This window comes from Alligator mississippiensis, chromosome 13 (assembly GCF_030867095.1).
Source record: "Alligator mississippiensis isolate rAllMis1 chromosome 13, rAllMis1, whole genome shotgun sequence".
NCBI lineage: Eukaryota > Metazoa > Chordata > Crocodylia > Alligatoridae > Alligator > Alligator mississippiensis.
In genome coordinates, this window is record NC_081836.1 from 54,147,397 (window position 1) to 54,169,312 (window position 21,916).

General features: G+C 41.9%; 1 protein-coding gene and 1 long non-coding RNA gene across 4 annotated transcripts in view; one reads left to right on the plus strand and one right to left on the minus strand.

Moving 5' to 3' along the window:
- Window positions 1-21,916, plus strand: part of USP22 (ubiquitin specific peptidase 22) — a 175,478-nt gene that overhangs the window by 110,839 nt on the left and 42,723 nt on the right. The gene's annotated exons all lie outside the window — the stretch shown is intronic.
- Window positions 3,574-15,325, minus strand: LOC109284930 (uncharacterized). The gene is made up of 2 exons (XR_002092555.2): window positions 15,208-15,325; window positions 3,574-4,467 (listed from the first exon to the last, which is right to left on the minus strand). It is a non-coding gene; the product is annotated as an uncharacterized LOC109284930 (long non-coding RNA).

Sequence of the window (21,916 nt, forward strand, 5' to 3'; positions counted from 1 at the left end):
TCTGTTATCATTAGTACCCCCAAAAGATCAATACTCATGAGTAGACTGAGATATTAGCTGGGGATCAGCCTGTCTCCGATTAGCATATGAAGTGACTTTGTGGCTAAAGACTGCTACATTAACAATAGGAAGAATTAGACTCCAAAAGCACATGGATAATTAGCGAGAGCCACCTGGGATTCCCATTTGCCGGGTTGCAAAAAGGCAGAGGGGAGAGTCTTTATAACAGAATGAGCAAATCCTTTTCAGAAAGAATGATGAGGAGTGGGGGAGGCGACAAAAACAATAGCTACAGAGCAGTAGCAGGTGGTTTTTGCAGCTGTGTGACACTAAGCAATATGACGCGGGAATGAAAAGCATGAGAGGAATAAATATTGCAGCAGGGCTTCAGTGTAAAGGTGGCAAGGGGAAATGAACAGTGGCCTGGAAATTATTTCTGGTTCTGTAGACAAGCTACCAGAAGCATTTCTTTTTCCCTTGCTGTTTCATAAACTATGCATGAGCAACTGTGCACATGGGCCTAACTAGAGATAACAGGAAGATGTTGAGGACTGCATTAATACTTGAAAATCGTTAGTGAATGTGCTGCTTTTCTGGGGTGCTTTTTTGGTCTGATGTTACTGAAACTAGCTTTATTAGATGAGAAGGTGGAGTGGAAACGCATGCTGATATAGCACAGGACTTTTAGCGCTGGTTTAAATTTTAATTCTGATTTGGAAACAATACCAGGTTCATATTTGAAATGTGACACCCATGGAATGCATTTAAAATGGATTTATGCTTTCTAATTTTTAACGGCCTTTTTTTTTTGGTACTCCTTTATAGCGTGTAAAGTGTTTTGAATCAATAAAAAAATATGCTTGAAGTTCTACTAATGCTATCCCAAAAATATGTATCGCATAAAAATATTACGTGGACATCTAATCTTGGAACTCCAGACACTGTCTAGCTGGATAATTGTTGCATAAACTAATTAACTGATCCTAAAATATTCAGTTCTCAAATGAATTGATAAATGCATTACTTCTGCCATATGGGAAACAGTAAATTAGCAGAAAATTTCCTTTGCTTTTTTTGACTCTTGTCTGTAGTGGCCACTTCCCCCCAATATTTAGATTTCCCATCATCTTTGCATATTGCAATAAGAGGATCACATGAAAAAATGACCACATTCAGAAATGATCCCATTCAGTGCCCAGAATGGCTTTCTGAAAGTAAACTGCAGTAAACTTAATTTGGTAACCACTGAGGAGGGAAGAACTTGAACAGTTGCTTTCAAAGCTATCAGAGGTGTTGTAGAAATCCTTCCTGTTCAACTTTGTCAGAGCAGAACTCTTGTATTCGCTGTCAAATAGCACACCTGTACTCCTCCTCATTATTTGACTGCTCTTCACATAGGCTATCACGATCAAGTCTGATGGCAAGCCAGAAGCAGCTGACCTGTCTGTTGTAATGGCACATTTCAGGGCTTGTCTTCACAGAGCCAACTCTTCAGGTTATCTACACAGAAGTAACTCCCTTTTGAGTTAACATAACTTGCTAAAGTTGCTTCCAGTACTGGGCTCAGCATATGTGTAATATTAGTCCTTTGCACCGCTCATGCTGCAGTGGGCTAGAAGATTCGGTCCAACTATGATGCAGTATTTGAAGGGAGTTCCCTGGGTTATTAGGACCAATATGCCACAAGTAACGTATAATTTTGCGGAAGTATTTGAAACCTGCCCGTTGCTAACATCTTTCACAGGGTAGCCTACTTTCAGCGCATTTCTGTTCTGTTCTGTTTTGTGTAGCCTGTCTGATCAGCTCATACCTTACCTGCATTGCACAACATACATTATATTTAAACTGCTTCAAAAGTGAAATGTGGTAAATATGCTTCTTGTTGAATTTAGAATGGAAAAGGTGTGGGTTTGAGTTTCACTTGCATATTGAATGTGTGCATTAAAAACGATGAGTTAGTGCCAGAAAATATTAAACCCTCCAGGTTTCTGTCTCAAAAACTTTTGCAAAGAAATCCTGGGCACTTTACATGATTAGACGTGACAATATGGCATTCCTTGCACCCTTCAATTGTAACTGGAACATCTTTCAAAGAAGCAGACAAAAAAAGAAGGTACCTTTTCACTGTAGGATGAACCATGTTTATATTCAAGGATGAGCATTGCTCTGTCTGATAACGTGGCTGGGTAAACATTGAATGCCATCTCTCTGTTTGATCTACAGCATGAGGAGCAATGGTAGTCCAACTCTAGTCCCTGAGGGAAGGAGGAGAAAACTTTTTATAGAGTTCAGGCTTTAATTTGAACTTTGGAAATGGATTGATTCATCAGAACACCCTTTACAATAGTTCACAAGCAAGCTAACCCTGGAAAATTTTCTGGGGCCTGAGCATAAATATTTTAGGGTATGTTTAACCATTCCAGTAGAGTATTACTTTAAATTAATAAGAAATTCATATAAGGTAATAGTTTTTAAGCAGCCAAAATTGTGAACATTTTCTTCAGCCAGAAAGATAGATGCGTGGGATTGTTGGGGGGCAGAGGGGAAGAGAGAGACCCTATCTTAAATGAATAACAGTGCTAGAAAGGTATTACGTACAAGGAAAGTGGCACAGCAAGCTCCGGTGTTACCGCGAGTTCTTTACAGATGAACAAGGGCATCCAGAGGTTTCTTGTTTTGAATTTTCACAGTGTGTATTTGGAAATTGTTGCTGTTATAACTGAGCAAAAAAAAAAGTAATTTTCACCTTTGTAAATTAGTTGTTTAGCTACTGAAATAAAACAAGCATCTTTTGCAAATGAAATATCTGATATTTAGTTTTGTCTGTTTAATTTTGTTATGGTTTAATAATGCTGCTTTTTGCCAGACAGTTGCATCCATACCATTCAGGATATTTTTGTGTTCTCTGTTTTTAGGACAAATGACCTCAGCATTTGTTCATGCACTCTAAAGGAAGTATATTTTTGTGATAGAAAACTAGAAATTCCCTTCTCTTCCTTACTGATCTCACCATTTATTAAAATGGAGCGTTTAACACATCACAAGCTTTTATTGGAAAGGCTAAATTGAACAAAATATCTTGGCTTCATTAAGAGACCAATGTCTGTGCTTTTCTCTACTGACTACAGTAACCTGCCGTAGACTGTTTGCTAAGGCTGGGGGGTATTCCTTTAGCTACTGAGGCTGGAGGTACAAATAAAGAAGCAAATAGAAGCAACTATGCAGCCTGCAGTCTAGAAATGCAGATAGGAAAATACATATTTTTTAAAGTTCTAACAAGTGATAGCAGGCATTAAAATGTATTTGTGGGCATCCTTTTTATTTTTAAAATATCAGGGTGCCTCTGTCCATTTTGAATTCTCATTCTTCCCTATTTAGGTGAGATGTTGATTAGCCTTCATAGTAGATCACTTCCATTGCTATAATTGCCAAGCTATACACAATCTTTTGAGAAATTGTGGATCTCTTGCTCTTTTGTGGCTCGGAAGGAACAAAGCATTGGAGAATCTCTTTCAAGCCAGTGGTGGTTTGAATAGCTGCATAACAAAATTTTTAAGTGAAAGAATCTACCAATGAGGTGGGAAGTGGATTTATTTAAAGCAGGATCTTCCATAAACTTAATTTCACAGTTCAGTACTTTCCATAGGAAAAAGTGGCAGCAATAACAAATGCACGTGTGCAGGTTGGAGGGCAGTTTTGAATTCTAAATAGGTGTTAGTGACTGATGAAGATGCATATATCCCATATGTCAGATGCATTCACACAGCGGACAGTGAGCCAGCGAGTATAGCTTGGGTTGTTTGAGCTTGGCTTTGGTTTTCCCCGTCTAATTTAAAAAGATATAACATTTGCCTGACCTTAGTTAAAATAACAGTGGGCAGAGGGGGAGATGTGGGAGGAATGAATAGATGAAGAAGAGTGTACTGCATCATGGGCAAACTGGGAGATAGCGGCTTTGGGGATTCCCTAGTGCTGTTAAGGCTGCTTATATGTAATTTCCTTGGTGCTGTATCCATGAGACAGCTGGTGCATTTTAATGGAGATTTCAGTCTCTTATGACAAGGCTACTGTGACAAAGCAACTCTTTGGTGTAGCTTTCATGGTAGGTTCTCAGACGAAGCAGCTACAGCAGGGCCAGAGATAGCAGACAAATCAGACGCCACAGGAAGAAGGACTCCGTAGGAGAAAAAGGGAAGGATTATCTTGGAGCAAGCAGGACTCCCCATTCAGTTGCCGCGGGACTGAAGATCAGACTCAAGCAGAGGTTTGGATGCGTGGCTTTGATTTCTCACCATCTACTGCCAGTAAAACCTTGGGGTTTGGTTTTGTTTAGGTGGGATATAAATATTGCACCCTGAGGACTGAAGTCAAAGGTTCTGAACTGTCTTTGTTTTGCTGTTGTACCTGCAGAATCATTCAGGCTGTTTATCCAGGAGGCGAGAGGAAACTGCTAGCATTAAAGACGACCTGCAAAGGAAAAGAAAATGTTGTGGCTTGCTGTCTTTTTGCTTTTTTATATGACAGAAAAGGAGGCCAGAATGGGAGGTAGCTGTGCTCGTACACGCACACTCCCCTGCAGTCCAGGTTCTCTTGTAGAAATAATAACGCCAAGTTTGCACTTCCTCTATTAATGCTGTAACTTAGATTTGAGCAGCAGGTTTTCAGCTTCTAGCTGAAGAAAAGAGGACACTGATTCCTTCACCAACAGGTTTCAGCCCCATGTTTTGTCCAGGCCTTGAGCAAATCTCTTTTAACTACATAAGGTGAAAAGCAACTGATTCAACATTATTAGGGCTTCTCAGATATCAAACTATAGTACATTATACTATAGGCATTATGTATACCATCTCCTCTTTTACAATGTGGGCTATATTGGCATACTGTTCATCTCTGAAGACTTTTTTTGTCTCTGTTTTTTGAATCCTAGAAAATCATAGAAAATGAGGGTTGGAAGGGACCTCAGGAGGCCGTCTAGTCCAACCCCCTGCTAAAGCAGGACTGTCTCCACCTGGGTCACCCCAGCCATGGCTTTGTCCAGCCAGGTCCTAAAACCTCCAAGGATGGAGAGTCCACAACCGCTCTGGGTAACCTGTTCCAGTGCTTTATTACCCTCCGAGTGAGAATGTTTTTCCTCAAATCTAACTTAAACTTCCCTTGCTGCAACTTGAGCCCATTGCTCATCTGCCACCACCGAAAACAGTCCAGCTCCAGCCTTTTTGCAACCCCCCTGCAGGGAGTTGAAGGCTGCTATTCAATCCCCCCTCAGTCGTCTTTTCTTCAGATTAAACAAGCCCAGTTCCATCAGCCTCACCTTACAAGTCATGTGTCCCAGACCCCTAACCGTTTTTGTTGCCCTCTACTGCACTCTCTCCATTTTTGATCTCCTGTTGTAGCAAATGAGTGTCATGGAGCTGGTCCCCAGACTGGACTGAGCCCTGTGTGCTAGGATTTGGCACCATGCTGCCTCCTCCCAGCCTCACATCCCTGGAGGGCCCCATGCTGCCTCCACCTGGCTATGTGCTAGGATCAGGCCCCCTGTCCTGGATGCTGGCATAGAGCCCTGGGGCTTCATGCTGCCCCTCCTGGAACCATTCATTGAGATCGGGCCCTGGGGCCTGGCATCACGCCGCCCAGCTCCACATACAGGGATCAGGCCCTGGCACTGCACACAGCTCCCTCCAAGCCCCATGTGCTAGGATCAGCTGCAGGCTGCCATGGGCACCTGATCTAGCGTGCAGGACCTAAGGCTTCTTATGAGCCTGAAGATTTGATAGCAGAGGATTGGTGCCACTGCTCCCCTGCCATCAGATTTTTGGATCTGTGGCCTGGATGACATGGTGCTGGGGGCCAGATCTGGCCTGTGGGCTGGGGGTTGACCACCACTATGGTACATCAAAATTATATTTAGCACCCCTGTGAATGAGATATTTAGGAGCCCATCCCCAAGTAGATCTATTTGAGGAAAATCTTGTGTGTTTACCTGCATCCCTTTTCTGTAAAACTTTTACAGAGTTCTGAGAGTGCTGCTTGAGGGGTCCTGAGTCCTGGAACCTGAGGATAAAAGTCTGAACTTGACCACAAATTGGCACTGGAATGAATTTTTGCAGAGACTTGCTAAATGTATGTTCTGGCAGAGAGATTTAGTTTGAGGGTTATGCTTGAAGGTTTTATTTGCTACTTCTGCTTTGTAGATTTCTTTCTTTGGGTCAGTTTCTTCTGCACTGAATAGTTAGGTGTAAGTCAGAACAGCAACCTAAATGGGCCTCTTTTAAAATACATATATTCATTACTCTTTTGCAGAGGCCTAATCTTTCACACAAGTTAGAAAGCATTCTAATAGAGCTTGCTCGTGATTGAGTTTTCTATTTCCCCCATACTGTTTGGATGTGTCATCTGTGTTTTAGCAGAGGGAAATAATGCCTTGAAGAGCAAAAAAGACCAACAGACACCAGAAGACTTGTGTGTACATAAAAAAAAATATAATTATTGCAGTGCATTGCAGAGCATGAAATTGGGGATTACAAGTTGTGAATTTGGTATATTCAAAAATACTTAGCTGCAGGGACTTGAACTATAACTGTTGTGGGCTCTGTTTGAGGTTTAAACTTCATGGAATTACTTGTATGTGAACTAGTCAGCTTAATGTAATGGAGACTGAATTAATTCTGTTTTCCTGTATTGGAAACTTGTCATATACAGCATTTGCACAGAAAATACTTTGATTTTGTAACCCGAGGTGGTTATTAAGGATTTGGGATGAGGGAGGCCATGCAATGTATGTTAAAATAGGATGTAATTTAGAAGGCAGTGCTCTCCAGAGTTTATAGCAATAGATTGGTAGTCCAAAACTTGGGCCTGGTTCCATACCCAACCCCTGAGTTTGAAGCGGTGCATTTTTGCGGATTTGGTCTATGCCTGTTAACTAATGGAGAAAGCCCAACTGGGTGATCCAGCATGGCTTTGGGCAAGGATTCCCAAGTCATGTGGTATTAATGCTACCCTGCGAAACTCAGATGTGCTACTGCAGAGTCACTGCTTGGCCCTGGATTTCTGGTGGTAATATGAAGGCTGTAAGCGATTCTACTGCTTTGCTTCAAAAGCATTGCTTTTATAGTTCCTGCATGCTGTCACATTACACATGGCTTTCTTTGGTATAAAATTTCACTACTTTCATCCTTTCCTGGGCTGGAACCACATGATCCTCCTGTTCTTAGATTGGGCCCATGCACTGCAGCCCCTACCATCCGTACCAGACAGATCCAGCTGGGTTTAGCACCTGTAAAGCCCTTTAATCTGTCAGTTTGTAATCAGCGATTCAAACGTGGCATCATTTATTCCCCCGGTGGTATATGGCAAGCAGAGGATAACGAAAAAGCAGTAAAAGTCTGCGTGCAGCTCTCTCCTGGCTTAAACCTTACTCTATCTTTGTCGGCTTGGATGAGACTGACTCAGACCGCTGACCTTCATCTTTGCGATGAGAGAAGCAGACTGCCATCCCTCAAGATGTCTTGTGTGCATCCCACAGTGTGAGACGGCCTGCCTTTTATCAGCTCAGATGGCTTTGTTTCGGATTCCCTCCCTTCCAAGCCTCTTCGTTTTCCCTCTGAGAAGTCTCCCTAGGAGGTATTCCTCCTCCCTTCAAGTAGTCATCTAGACTTTGACTGGAGGCGAAGCTTCAAAGGGATGCAGCTGGATCGGCTCTGGGATACAGTGATGTGGCTTATCTCGGACTCGTTGTCTGCAGTTCCCACATAGAGCCAGGTAGCAGCTCCAGTTTGGCTTATCCCTTTGAATCCAGGTGGGAAGCAGAGCAAACCTGAGCAGGTAAACTTAGTCACCTAATGGTCATAAAAATAATATGGCCACCTCCTTCATTCTCCACAGAGGCCAACAAACCTTCTGAAATATTTGTTCATTCTTTATTTTTGTCTCCTAGCTGATTATTTATCTAGAGGTAAAGCAGTTAAGTTGTTTTTCTATACACTGCCTACTGCTACAATTTATTGGATGCTAATCCGTCTAGACGTTAGAGCTCAGCTTTATTGTATTATAAGATTTTGGCCATTTGTCATAATTTGTTTGACCAATTTTCTGCGGGAGTGTAGGAAATTTGGACTCCCTCATTGAATTTTTACCAAAGAACTGCCAACAAGACAGCATGGCTGATGTCTTAGATTCTAGGCAGAAGACAGGCTAGATTTGCACCTTTACAGACTTCACTAAATCAGATGTATAGCATAAGCTTTTGTAAGGAGAGGGCTTCATCAGATGCTGTGAAGGGACTGCAGGAAGCCCAGCTGCTAAACAGAAAGCAGTGATTAGAATACAAAGAGGATGGAAGCAGGGGCGGAAAAGGAGGGGCACTGCTGGGGGAGGCAAGGTGGGTAGGGGAGAGAAAAACAAAGCAGTGAGCCCACTGAGGGACATTAGGCCTTATAAAAGCTAATCCAGCTAATGGGATAATATCTATAGTCTCGGTGTAGACCATACTTAACGCAATCCAGCGGGTGATTTCTTGTTCTGCAGTTACCCATTCAAGTTCATTTTTAAAGTTTTGTTTAAGATCAGCAATGGACTGTCCAGGGAGGTACGTGTTCTGCCACAGGCTCATCCATCCTTCTGGTATTGATGTCAGATCGGCATTTATTCATTCTAGCGTTCATCTGTCCAGTGGAGACAGGAGAGGGGCACTGTAAGCAAGTGATGGTATACGTGATGTTGGTAGAGGTGCAGGTAAATGAACTTCAGATGTTATCCTCTATGTTGTCTGGTCTGGTGATAATGTGGTTTGTGTTGATGAGGGACATCTGGGTCTGGAACAAGGTCTGGTGCCTTGGTGATAGGAGTTAGGTAGTCTGCTGCTGGAGACATGTCATTTGAGGTTGGGGATCTACCTGTAAATCAGGATAGGTTTGTCCCCCATGGCTATCTTGAGGTGGTCATAATTTTCCAGGAGGGGTTGGACATCATTAATGATGTATCCAAGGTGTTCAAGCTGGGAGCTGTGGGTGACAATGAAAGGGATTTTGTCGTCGTCATTTTAGGATCAATATTATGGCAGATCAAAGTAGGGTCTGAGTTTAGCTCTGTTGATATTAGTGGGTACCATTTTAGTATGATAAGTGTAGGAATCCTTGTTCCAGATCCTCAAGGTGGGCATCCTGATCAGTGGGCTCAGAGCAGATACAGTTGTAACGTAGAGCTTGGCTGGAGATAGGTGGTGTATCTAGTGGTGTGCTTAGGATGAGAGCTACTGGTGTTGGAAGCAGGTGTAGCAGTACAAAGTTTTGTAAACCAGTAGATAATAATTTTAACACTTAAACCAAGAATTGTTACAAGTAATGCTCATTAAATATGCAGTGGCCTACATGCAAATTTCGTCCTTTGGTAGGCGAACCTTGTGTCCAGCGAGTATGCTAGAGCTAACTGGTCACTGGATTCTGAAGATAAATCAATCCTCTCTCTAAACATGCTCAAGCACTTATCTTCTGTCATTGTTTTGTCAGACACATACAACTTCCAGTAATTCTCAGAAGGCAAGCCATTCTTGACACTGCATGAGTGTCTGCAATGCGTAATGCTGCACAGTGTAGAGGCACGCAAGCTAGCTCTAAATCACAAACAGAGGAGAGGAGACTGTATGGAGCTTCTTGCTACTGTCGCCGAACTGCTTCCATCACCTGAGGTAGCTTGAGATCATCTCTGCTATGTTGCAGTGTGCACTGCAGATGTACCCTTGAATGTAGCCAAAATCAGTCCTTCCCAGTTACGGCGGAGAACCCAGCAATGCTCATAATATAACAAGGCATGTCCTGGAGATGTTTTAAAAAAAATGAAATAAGCATAGATTTAATGTTGAATTTTCACCTCTATATAGTTCCTACTTGCCGGGTATAGAACATAGTTTCCAGCAAGGCCAGTAGACCAAAAAACAGAAGTATGATGGAGCTGGTCTTGGAACTGATGTATTGTGACCTGCTTTTCCATTTCTTCAAGCCTGCAGCTAGCTCTGGGCCTTGCATGGACAGAAGGCAGCTATACTCTATACTGGAACTAGGAAAATGCGTAAACAGCATGTGGAGTGTCTTGTGTGTTGTGGATTGTTGGAAATGCTCTGTGCCAATTCACTGGCAATAATTTGTGCATATTAATACATTTGGATGCATATCATTTCATTGGCAGTTGGCCTACCCTTAAGTTATTAAAACGTGAAATCTGTTTGGAGTAGAGGTAGAAACTTGTAGGCAGCATATGGTGTGATATTGGGGAAGAAGAGGGCCGTGGGTGTGATTTTTATTTTGTCAGTTTAGTGGGTGTAACTCTTGCTCTTTAAAGATACCATCTGCGCAGGATTTACACTCTAGGTCCCAGGCCTGCAGCGCCAATCAGGCAAGAACTCACCGAGCTTTTAATTGTTTTCTGGTTTTGGGCGGAGGAGGGTTACTCCATGAAGCATATGTGGGCCTGCTAAATTGTTTCTTCCCCCTAAATTGTGGCCACCTAAAAGTATATCAGAGGCCTCCGCATGGCATCCCTTAGAAAAGTAGCTGGAATAAGTGCTCTAGAAGAGTCTTTCAGTGGTTTCTACCAATCACAACCCCAGTTTACTTTGCCTACTGCCATTATCCTGTGACACTGGATAGCTTTTATCTGTTTTCTTGACCTTCCTACCATTACTAGGTTAATTGTTCTCCATATGTTCTGGTTCAGAGGATTTTGCTACCTTGGGCCTTCACTGCTTGATATTTGAGACATGGTAACTCTTATTTTAGGAATTTGGCTCCCTTAGGAGCTTCCCCTGACTTATTCAGCTCCTCCCCTCCCTCCTCAACCCCCTTTTTTATGCATTTCTATGCTTCAGTTTGCCTAAGGGTTTTGGCTCCATTCTTGAACACACCTTGACATTTCACACAGTACAAATGCTTACATATGACACTTCAGTGCACTGTTGTGCTACACTGGGAGATCTTTGTGGCTTTCTTTGGGGCTCAGTACATCATAGAAACTCACTTGCATTTGACACAGCTCCTCATGCTTATTTTGGTCTTTTGGTTGACTCCATCTCTACACGCTCTGAGGATATGTATAAAACAGCGAATCTCTCATTTTCCCCCAGTAAGTGGAGGGTATATCCTTCCACCACTGGGTTTTGAGAATCCTTAGACTTTAAGTTGCACGTGCCCACGGCCTCTGCTTGTTTCAGTGGTAAGAGAACCAGGCGCAAGCGTGTTAGGTTGGGGTCCAGGCGAAGTAGGTTGAAGAAGATGTTACCCTTTGGGTTTTCAAGCCTTGGCATAGGTGCTACGTACTTCCTGAGGAATTCAGGAGAGCTCCCATTGCAAGGCTTTACTCCAAATGGTTGCTGCTTCTTTCTAGACAGAGATGCCATCTCTGGGATTTGCCACGGCATCAGTTTCCTCTCTTGAGACCGTAATGCATTGGGACCTCCTGTGAACTGGGTAGCCCGATGTCTCCTAATGGGCCACAAATGCTACTCCAAGGTTTGCCACCTCTATTTTCTGCTCTGAATCTCTGCATGAAGGTGCCTCTTGAGGAGCTCAGAATGTAGCAGCTGTGTGAAGGCTGGCACGTTATTACCCCTTCATCATCTCCACACTTCTCTCCAGCACCCTCATCTGGTGACTGAGGTCTCTGGAAGGGGTCTCTGGGAACTTGGAAATTCTCTGAGATACTTAGATTCTTAGACCTATATATGCAGGCTGTATTGCTTAAGTCCCTTGTCACGAGGGTCTCTCCTCTCTCTTGAAATGCAGGAGGTACAAGGTATGACTCTTGTCATAAGACACTTTGTGCTCTGTTCCTGCTTGCTCCTTTTCTACAGTTGCAACACATAATATCAATAATAATAATAGTAATATTAATAATAAAGCACAAGATGCTTTACCAAATTAATATAATTATCTCCATCTTATGGACAGGGAATCTGAATGCTCTGGAAGCATATCTGAGCAGGTAGCTTCATGTCATCTGTTGCTATAGATAAGTTTATAATTCAAATGGCTGCATTATACTGAGATGAAATCATTGAACATGGGTCCTATCCCAGCCTATCTCCAATGCTAAAGATGCATTTGATTCCATGCCCTTCTTTACATTAAAAAAAATCCTCATCTTGGGATATTAGCATAAGAGCATGAAAGCAGTGATAAAAGCTGCTTTTCAGCAACTATTTCCATCTGAACTCTGGTTTCCTGCACAGAAATTCATTTCCAAGTGACAGCATAAATTGAGTGAGTGAAGTGCAGGTGCCTGAATGTCAAACACTTGCAAGATAGGTGAGTTCCCACATGAGTCTCACTGGAGCCTTAAGATCCAACAATGAAAATCCCCCATAACCCCTTGAAAGGAGTAGTCTCAAGTAACTCACCTGCCATAAGGTAACTTTAGATAAGAAAATAATTGTGTGTATGGGAGAGGCAGAGAGAATGCACAAAACAGCAAATAACATGTGATCTTTAAGTTGCTCTAGGTTTTAGCCATTTCCCTCCCCACTTCCCTACCAGATGACATACACTGCTAAAAGGTCCAAAACAAATTTTGCTTGAAGGCTTGTGCTTTTTTTTTTGTTAACTTTAATTGATTAGGCCAGAGTTTAGGAGACTGCAAGTAAATCAATACTGGTTTATTGCGATCATAAATATTTAAAAGCTTTTTCAGCTGCAGAATTAACTGGATATATGACCTTAGCTTGTGCTTTGTATAATTAGTAGTAAACATTGGTACAGAAAATGCAGCTGCTTCTAAAGCTTACGGTCTTCCCTTGCTGCTGAGCATAGTTGGACTCTCATAGATTGCAGCAGAAACCAGCACAAACTGGTAATAAAACTGATTAAAGACACTATTTTTCCTCTTCATACTTTGGGCAGCTCTCCTCCATTACAGAGAATAGAGGGAGGCAGTCATTGCCTTATCAGAGACCAGAACGCTGCTTCACATCTTGGGCAGCACAAGTTGTCCCTTAGAATATACTTCATCTCATCTGGTTGAAGCCCAAAACATTTGACTCCTGTGTTCCCTACTTTTCATCCTGGAAATCTGCTGGTTACTCCCAAACCAGTGACAACTGGGTAGGCAGCAGAAGGTGAACAGCAAAGGCAGGTTCTATTTTTATTTGTGCCCTTAACTGCTCCTTTATACGATGCGAAAGTGTCTTCAGAGTTTTTCCTCAGTGCTAACAGATTTCAATGGCATCTGAGTTTTTAGAGAGTTTGCATAAATGTCACCTCCCTACCTTAGCTGAATGCTCAGGGGGCTGCACCTTCTGTTCAGTATATTGCAGTTTCCTTGTTCTACTCCTTGCTAATCCTCCAGAGCCAAGAGCCACTATTAGAGAAGAAAAAGGTTGCTTTTGGAAAGTAAAAAAAATGTAAAGCAGCAGGTAACATGATGATGTTGGCTTCTCTTCCTCCTTCCGCTGCATTTATAGCTGTCCAAATTCTGCCAGGCAAAAAAAGTGCCTGGATTTCTTTCCTGGAACTGGGGAAGCTTCCACTAGGGGCCACTTCTTCCTGAAGAGAAGTAGAGTGACCTTGAGGACGTATACACGCCAAAACAGTAGGACCGACTTCATGAGCAGAAGAACCTAGAGCTACAGTTGGGAGAACCTGGGCATCGGACACTGCCCGGGAGGAAGAATGACTAAACAGTATAGAAGCATGTGAAGAAGAGGAGGGGAACAATGTGGGAGATGAAATGAAGAATAAAAATAGACGGTGTAGTTTCCCTTGAAAGGGCAAACCATGTACTTAAACATGCGTAAGCAATTGCAGTATTTTCCATAAGGATGTTGCATGGGAAAGGAAGTTGGTTTTGCAGCCATGAATAGAGGGGAAAGCGCTCTTGCAGGCTATTTTTATATTAAAATGTTTGAGAATCCCTGTCCTTAGCAAGCCAGGAATCAGCAGGAATACTTTAGAGACTATTTTGTGCTTAATATCCCCCGGGGACTGTTCAGTGAGACGGGGAGCATAGAAACCTGAACGTTCCTCAAATTGCACTTTTGCTTTGTGTGTCACAATGAAGTCCTGGCTTGAATCATGCATTCAGCAAGAGATTCATGAAATATGAACATCTCAGGTGCTTAGGCTTTATATTATGGAAAGCCAGTTATACTGTTATGCCTTGAGCAATATGAGCCCTCCTTCAATTTTCAGTGAGGTTTTTTGGGTTTTTTTTGTTGTTTTTTTTTTAAATAATTCTCTAGATAATTGAGGATATAAATTGAATCAGTCATGCTATCTGTTCATCCTGTAAGTGTATGTACCATATTAATGCTACTGAAATTTTTGAAACACTCTTGACAAATCTCTGGACTGAGACGACAAGAATGTTTTCAAATACAAGTAGATTGGGAGTGGGGGGGTCAGTCAGTGTACCGCTCAGCTGCAATGGCCTAATGTAATCACTGCAGAATAAAAACTCTCATTTTGCTTTCTTTGGTTGGGGGAAAATAGCTTAAATCCAGTATTTTTGTCAGGGGGAAAATATTCTCTGTCCCTTACGTCTGTCAAAAGAATCCCTTCTTTGAGAGGGAAACTATATGCAAGGTCCCTCTATGCAAGGTCCCACAATATGTATATACAATATGCATTTTATAAGGTTGCTTAATTATATCGCAGTTTTTTTTTTAAGGGCTGAATGGCACTGTTTCGTCAGATCTGGAAAAGGTAAATGGTTTTGAAGGGAATACGCTAATTCTGGAACTGCAGGAATAATGAAGACGTATTCTGTCAGTGCCCTAATAACAATCAGTTAATTCACTCCGGGTGCACAAAGCCAGCCACCCACACAATCCCTGTGTAGCATTTAAGTCCTGCTGACGAGGACTTCAATTGAATTTTAAGTGATGCCTTGGGTTTGCATAGAGTAAATTTTACTTTATTTGAAGAATCCCGTAGTTCTGCTTCTGTTTGCTCACTTTTTCGGTGTAAGGGAAGTTGTAGTTTCAAGACCGTCTCTGATTTAGGTGCTTTTACATCATTTCCTTCCTTTTTGTTCCGTGGCATGTACGTACATCTATAGACGCATCTGTTTTTGTGCCCACGTTAAGGCTCTGTCTTATAACAACCCTATGGGGCGTTTCCCGAAAAACACCGCATCTCACCGTGGTGGAGATTACGAAATCTTAATCCCACCCCCCCGGAAAATGCTGAATGGTAAAAATTGAAAGTAGGGTATTTTTCTAACCTTGTGCATTATCTTTGAGGCTTTCTGAGCCATCAAATTGCTTAGGTCCGATTTGGCTGTTGCATGCTGTTGGGATCCATTGTGGCCGTCTCTGTGGTATCATTCAAGTTGTATTTTCAGTGCAGCATACGACGCGCTGCCGGACTGCCCCCACGCCAACCCCAAGGAAGAAACGCAGACTCATAGCCGAACACCCGTCTTGCTATAGTCTGTGCTTGCTCGGAAAGAGCTTATCTCATGGGAAGAATTACTCAGCACTTCTTTATTTGCTCCCTAGTGACCTCTGCAGTAAGTCAGCTGCTATTAAATGAATGGCTGATAAGGAGCGGACTGACTTCATCTCTAGCTTCTGCCGTGTACCACCCCACTGCATTGTGTGCATTTCCGCAGATGGGAAACTCTTGACTGCTTAGCTCCACAAATTTCTTCCTGTTTAAAAATAATAATAAAATCTGCAGCTGCTTTTTGGTTTGTCATCTTCAAATTACAGTCATTAAAACATTCCTGTCCCCACATCTCAGCTCCATCATTAATACACACCAGGTACCACATGTGAAAATCTCAACTCCAGGCTTTGAGACATTAAGGGAAGGTCATCTTTGTTAGTAAATCGTTTAGGGACCTGTCTTTTTCCTCTATAGCTCTTATTGACAGGAGTTTAATTTCTGTATCTGATGGACAGCATTAGGGGTAACCTTCCCAAATCTTGGCTCTGTTGCTGTTCTTCCCCATGATTATTAGAAACCCTAGCTAGGCTACCATCCCAGGTTCGCCCTGCTGTGCCTTCAGTCCAGTCCTGTTAAACTACCTTGGCATTGATTTTCATTGAAGGCACAGCTTGATGCAAGGACACTGCAGAGCTCCTCTAGCATTGATTTACAGCACTGCTGAGGGCTGCAAACTTAAATTTTCTTCACCAATCCTAGTAAATAAGAGAGAGAGGGAAACTATATTGGAGTGTTTTAGCCCATTAACACAGGGTTTAGAAAGTTATGCCTACTGTCTCGCTTCAAAATCAACCCCCCTTTCTTTTATTACAAGACTTAATGCTGCATCAAGCCATAAATTTAGAAAGTCATACTGTAATATCCTTGTAGTCTAAAAATGACCTTGAGGGGGGAAGGGGAGAAAACAGTCAAGTATGCTTAAATATTATTGAGGAGTCGCATAAGACACTGAAATTTGGTGATGACCCACAGCAGAACAAAGTAGTTACTGCGGGAAATCGTTTTAGTCACGATTCACTGAAGGGTACTTAACAAATTATCACCTATCATATTTGGATTATGAAAAGTTTGCCAGCAGTAACTTAGTGTTTGGATTCTTTTATGAAATGAGGACAGAAGAAAAATATGTTAAATATTTTAAAGAAAAGCACAGGTGAATAGATGTTTCCATTAACAAGAGATTACTTATACTGAGAGAGATGGCAACTGAGATCTACTTCATTTCCAGTCTCTGAATACAGATGATCATCGCAGAATCTCTTCCGTGACTATAGCATTTCTGTGGATGTGATCAAACACGGAGGTGTGGGCACCTTGAGGTTGTCTAGTCCAGGAGTGGCCAATTTGCAGCACAGACAGCCTCTGTGTGGGACACACAACAGATCCCAGGAGGGGACGGACAGCTTAGTGGCAGGTAGGGCAGGGAGCAGAGCAGCACAGCGGGCAGGGGAAGGGCATCAGAGTGGTACTCGGGGGGTGCAGAGCTAATTTGGGGCATGCCTACCAAAAAAGTTGGCCCTCACTGGTTTAGTCCATCCCCCTGCTCTCTCAAACAGCATCAGGTAAACCAAAATGATCCTGAACGGTCTTATGGCTCACCTGTTCTTTAAAACTTCCAGTGACAAGGGTTCCCCAACCTCCCTGGATAACCAGTGTCACTGTTAAACGTCCATTAGTTGGAAAGTTTTTCCTAGTTTTTAAACCAAAGCTTTTCTTCCTGTCACTGAAGCGATTACTGCTTGTCCTACTCTTTATGGGCACAGAGAAAAATTGGCTATCATTCTCTCTATAATGACCCTGTCTTCTTTTTTCTGTGCTGACCAGTCTAAATGCTTTTCTTTTCTTATAGGCCGTGTGTTCTAAACCTCTTGTCTTTGTTTCTCTCCATTGCGCGCTCTAATTTTTCTTCATATGTGGCGCACAAAACTGGGGACAGTACTCCAGCCAAGACTTCACCATCACTACGTAGAGCAAAATAATTACCTCCCATGTCTTTCTTATAATCCTAATAATACATTCCAGAATGATATTATGATATTTTCCTTTTTGCAACAGCATCACTTCGTTGACTTGCATCCCCACCATGTGTACTCCATTATACCTGCCCAAGATCATTTTTTTCTGTGCTATGTAGCCTGTGTGTGTGTGTGTGTGTGTGTGTGTGTGTGCGCGCGCATGCGTGTGCACGCGCGCACATTAGAGGTTTTCTTCCTACTTATCCTGCTTTGAACTTGTCTTTATTCTATTACATCTCCTTGATTTCATTCCATTTCTCCAGTTTATCAAGATCATTCTAAATTCTGTTCTCCAGCATACTTGCAATCCCTCCCAGGTTGGTATTATCCACAAGTGTTATAAATGTGCACTCTTCCATCATTTCTAAGTGAAAACATTGAGTAGTACTGAACACAAGACAGACCGCTGCAGGACTCAATTGTCACAAGCTCCTGGTTTGACAGTGAACTACTGATAATTATATCAGGTTCTTCAGGGTATTTGAAATGAAGTAAAAAGGGAGAATGAATGCAAAATAGCTATTAATTCTAAGTTAGGATTACTAGTTGAAGGGCATAAGTTACAACAATCAGCTGTGGATGCTAAAATAAATGAAGGAACTGCCCTGTTGTGCACATATGCACAGCATAAGTGACTGTATACAACGGGCTTAAGGTTCCTATGGCAAATGTAGGTTCATGCACGTTTGGGACAGAAGGGACCTTAGCAGATCATCAAGTCTGACCCCATTCCAGGTGTCCTGGCACACTTGGAGTACTGTGCATTTAAGCTGTCATAATGTTAACATAGGATTGTTCAGACTAAACACTGAGGGATGTGCACGGACATGCCTTTAACATTTTTGTACGGGATTTTGATCATCTGAAAAGTAGGGAAATTACTTTTTAAATAAGAAAACACCTTGGGGGCAGGAATGAGTACTTTTAGAAAAATTAAGTAGCTTGTAAAGTATCTGGAAGTTTTGCCTCCACACAGCTGGTAAGGTCACAACTTTGCAATCACTATACATGACATAGTTCCAGATCTGTACATGCTGTCAGATACTCTGCTTCAGAGCAAGTTGCTTTCAGCAAATTCCAGAAAATTGACTGACTGGGCTCTATTGCCCCTGGCCAGGGTGAAGACATTACTGGATTAAAAGGTAAACAGATTGAGGATGAAACCCACTTATTTTTGGCTGTTGATGACATTTTTTTTAATGTCTCTATGGTCTCTTAACTGGTCCGTCCATGTGGAAAATCTCTTCCTCAATCTGATGATGCAGGTATTTTCCAAATCAAGTCATGCACCTGGATCTCTTGGAATTTTTATATGTTGGTACTACTGAGATGCAATGCATTGCCATACACTTGCATAGGTGGGGCACATCACTTCATGGGGCATATTTTGTAAGTCTGTTAGTCTAGCTACAAAGTGTAGTAGTATATATTAAAATGTTTCATGCCTGTCCTCTTAATACAGTTCCTGGAGATGCTTGATTTTATTTTGCACACTAGGAAAAAAACCTTCTAATATTTTAACAGTAACTCAAATAAGCAATGCTCCTGGATATTGCTGCAGGGGGTTAAAAACAAAACCGCTTTCCTTGTTAGGATTCAGATGTTTAGTTTTGCCACTTAAATTTATATTTTCTCCTGTCTTTCCTGACACAGTTGTTCTGTAGCTATTGAGGGCTTAATAAATTTTTTAAGTTTATGCAGCGGCCCCTAGCTTACTGGATCCAAAATAATCTTTTTGTTTAATTTGTCTTTATAATTGGCAGTGGTTCTTCATAGGTCAACAGGAAACACTGTCTTTTTAATTTCTTCTTGGTTTTAAACTTGTTTTCCTATCCAATGAGGTTCTCCTAAATTTAGATTTTAAAGGAGAAGCGGACTCACTCCTCAGTTAGGAACAGGTCAGTATTTTACAGGGGGTGACTTAACAGCTCACCATCACCACTTAATTCAGCTGATTAAAAATACAAGGGTACTTTCTGCTCTTGTGCCACTGTCTTCTGGCTCCATTTTGACCTGTGCTTTCAGAAGGAAATCCAAGTCGCAAGTCAGGTTGGAGCAGAAGCTCTAGAGAAGTTGTTCAGGTTCTGAGTCTCTGTGGTTTAATAGGTTTTGTTTGTTTAAATAAAAAATGGAAGAGTTTGGTAGCAGTGTCCTCTGATGACTGCAGACTTGAAAGTCTTGCAGAAGTAGGTTTCTGCAGGGATTTACAGGGGTAGGAGCCTAGAGCAAGGAGTTCATTTCAGAGACGGGAGTGACACGGCAGCACCCATAGATGAACGGACAAAGGGAAAAGAATGGGAAGAAGCAGCGGCATAGTGAACCCTGTGCAGAAGGAGCTGTTGCTTTTTGTGAGGGTAGTTTGAAGAGCAGGAAGAGGCAAGAAGCCAGGTTGGATGAAAGCAAATCAAAGGACGGAGAGGGACAGGAAGAGGCTGTAGCTGAGAAGGGCAGTGAGACTGTCCTGTAGGGACAGAGGAAATACAGTGGTTGAATGTTAAGAGAAGGCAGCTGCAGGAGAAAGAAAAGTGGGTGAAAACCAGGTGAGGAGGGAACCTAGGCGGGCAAAGATATATCTATATATTCACAGCTTCATTGTAATGCTGCTTTAGTTCAGCCAGCCAAGATGAGATGAGCTCTTATTCCCTCTTCAACAAATGCCTGAATGCAACAATGTAGGTACCTTATTAGGAGACCAGCTTTAAAAAAATCACCTTAAGTACAAAAGAAATTACTTTGGGCTACAAAATAATGGTATATGTTTCAAGGTCCTCTGATTAGAGAGGGCTGCCTAGAAACTAATTTGCAATTGGTGGTCTCAATTCACTAGCTGGACAGTCCCTGTATGACAAAAGCTGTTATTAAAGGTGACGCTACCGGCTGATAGAGTGCGCAAATTTCACAGAAGGCATTAAATAGAAATGGTTTCATTTACTCCTTTAAGATGATTTGGAGTTAGTAGGCTTTGGTTTTAGAGATGGTCATTTATTGTTTTATCTTCAAATACTATTTTAGGGTTTCTTTAAACAAGAATGAGGATCGTCATGTGTTTTACCACCCACTTCCATAAGGGCAGCTATCAACAAACACCTATTGCTTATGCTAACTTGACTGGGTAGCTGGGGGCATGGTAACACATCATTTGGGGGAAAGGTAAACTGAATCCATATCCCAAGAAACTAGCCATAGCTTAAGCAAATAATTGAAATGCTACAAGTGCAATGCACAGAGCCAGAGTAGGCCGGCTTCTTTGAGTAGATGTGATATCTTTTATTAGACCAACTCCACAGAGCCGGAGTAGGGCTGAGTGATGCAAAGCTACAGTGATCATACAGCTTGTGGGATAATGACTATGATGATGACAGACGATATGAATGGAGAGACGTTCAGTTGAGCCCACAGTCTGAAGGGGTGCGGTTTCTGATCTTTCTAGAGTACAAAGGATGTGATTCTAAGCGTAGACGCTTTGTTAAATTTTTATTTGGTTTCCCTTCTCCCATGCATGCAGTGTTCTTCAGTGTACAAAGAATAGGACAGGACTGCGTTTAGCTTGAATGAAAGTAGTGAAAACGAGAAGTGGATGCTTTATTACAGCCAGGAGCACACTAGGAATTAGAAGCAGAGGTGGTGCCATATCTGATCAGTCCAAAGGGTCTCTAACTGGGATCTAGCTGCTCAGTAGCCCATACCAAATGCTTCCAGAAGTATATGACCTCCCAATTAGGTCATTAATATATGTAAGAGGTGGGGAAATCTGTCTTGTTTCAGGCAGTTAGTGCATGTTTAGATCTGGAAACATGGAAGCTGATGTCCCGTGTAAATTTTTACCCCAGCTAGTGTAACTGGTGGGGGGCGCGGGGGAGGTGTTTGTTTGATCAAACCTTAATTGATACTCAGTTCTTTTGCTCAATAAAATCTTGGGCATGGGAGTGAGTTTCATTTTTTTAATTACTCGTGTAAAGTGTTCTCTCCCTCATTGGTAATATATGTGTTGCCTTCTAATGCCATTGAGTGAGCCCTGTCTCTATTATGAAAAACAGTATATGATAGGAGCTCCTGAATGATTTCTCTAGACCATCTGTTATTTTTATAGATCTTTATTCTTGCCATCTCTTAGTCATTTCCTCAACTAAATTGTCTTAATCCTTTTAATGTCTCTTCTTATGGAAGCCTTTTGAAAGCTCAGATCAGTTGCTCTTTTTGGTATATTTTGGAATCTCCCTGTATTAGTTGGGATGACCAAAATGGACCAGTATTCAGGACAACTACCATTTCTCTTTATATCATATTTTCAGTTATGACTTCTTAATGTAACCCTATTGTCTTGTTTGCATCTCAACACTATATAACTTGGTATCCTTGTGTAGCTGATATTGTTCCTTTCAGTAAGAATTCCCTTGTACTTGTCCATGTTGAATTTTACCTGCTATCTAAATCCCTTAACTTATTTCCATCCTTTTAGATTTCTCT